This window comes from Myotis lucifugus, unplaced genomic scaffold, assembly GCF_000147115.1.
Source record: "Myotis lucifugus unplaced genomic scaffold, Myoluc2.0 scaffold_49, whole genome shotgun sequence".
NCBI classification, from domain to species: Eukaryota; Metazoa; Chordata; class Mammalia; order Chiroptera; family Vespertilionidae; genus Myotis; species Myotis lucifugus.
The window spans coordinates 5,511,561-5,513,177 of NW_005871097.1; the positions used below are offsets into that span (position 1 = coordinate 5,511,561).

The 1,617-nt window shown below is 49.5% G+C and overlaps 1 pseudogene; it reads left to right on the plus strand.

Moving 5' to 3' along the window:
- Window positions 1–202: 202 nt before the first annotated feature.
- LOC102424600 lies at window positions 203–1,392 on the plus strand (annotated as a pseudogene).
- Window positions 1,393–1,617: the final 225 nt, after the last annotated feature.

Sequence of the window (1,617 nt, forward strand, 5' to 3'; positions counted from 1 at the left end):
AGAACCAGAAGGGGGTGGGACGGCAGTGCCTCGTTTCCTCCCTCAGCGCCGTTTTGTGGCTGCGAGACCCACAAATAAAGGGGAGAATCAGATCAGACCGGCGGTTGATCGATTGGGCGGTTTCACGCCCCCTGGTTGGCGATCCTGCAGCGCCGCCTCGGCCTCTGTGACCGGGCTGCATCTGTGGGACTTCTGTCTGGAGAGGACTCAAGATGACCACCGAGGAACCTCTTCCCAAAAAGGTTCGACTGAGTGAGACAGACTTTCAAGTTATGGCACGAGATGAGTTGATTTTAAGATGGAAAGAGTATGAAGCATATGTGCAGGCTTTGGAGGACAAGTACACAGACCTGAACTCCAATGTAACTGGCTTAAGGGAGTCAGCAGAAAAACTACAGCAACAACACGAAGCGTCTGCACACAGAAAAGACATCCTTGTCATGCGACTAGCAACCAAGGAGCGAGAGGTCCAAGAGTACACTGCTCAAATCCAGTACCTCCAGCAAGTCCAGCAGCCCGGTGCTGCCCCGCTGACATCAACAGCGGCAGACCCCGCGATCAACTTCTTTTTCCTAAAAATGAGAGGTGAGCTGGACGAGACTAAAGACAAACTGGAACAAACCCGGAATGAACTGAGTGCCTGGAAGTTCACTCCTGAAAGCCAAACAGGCAAAGACGTCATGGTGAAATGCCGAAGGCTTCTCCAGGAGAATCAGCAGCTTGGAAGGCAGGTGAACCGGCAACTTATTGCGCAACTTGAAGCAGAGTTGGCTTTACAGAAGAAATACAGTGAGGAGCTTAAAAGCAGCCGGAGTGAACTGAATGACTTCATCATTCAGCTGGAGGAAGAAGTAGAGGATATGCAGAGTACCATTCTAGTTCTACAGCAGCAACTGAAGGAGACGCGCCAGCAGTTGGCTCAGTACCAACAGCAGCAGGCTCAAGCCCCAGCCCCAGGTACCAGCAGGACTACATCTGAGCCTGTGGGACAGGCAGAGGCCACAGGTAAAGACTGCAGTCGGCTGACCAATGGACCAAGCAACGGCAGTTCCTCCCGGCTGAGGACGTCTGGGTCTGGAGGTCACAGGGCGGGGGACACGACCGAAGATGGCTTTCCTTCTTCTCCAGGGACTGGTAAGAAGGCCTCCAACAGCTCAGAGGAGAGAACTGGCAAAGGAGGTAGTAGTTACATAAACCAACTCAGTGCGGGATAGGGAAGTATAGTCTCTCCCACGGGCAGTGAAAACTCTCTCACACAGTGAAACGACATAGACTCCAATCATGACTCTCAAAAGGAAAAAACTGAGTGGGAAAGGTAACCGAACTGTTGGTTCCGGCCACGTTCAGAATGGCTTGGACTCACGTGTAAATGTACAGTGTTCAGTTTTATAATATTTTTCCAGCAACTTTTTATGCAGGGTTATTCAATTTGGGAGAGGATACTATCCACAAAATTAATGCATACTTTTGTCACAATTTGCCGTGTGTGTGTGTGTGTGTGTGTGTGTGTGTGTTTTCCTTTTTTTTTTCTTCTTTGCTTCAATATATCTGCCACTTTGGAAATTCTAACAGTTAGTTACTTTGTTGCTAAAACGTAATTTGGGGTCAGGTTACTTT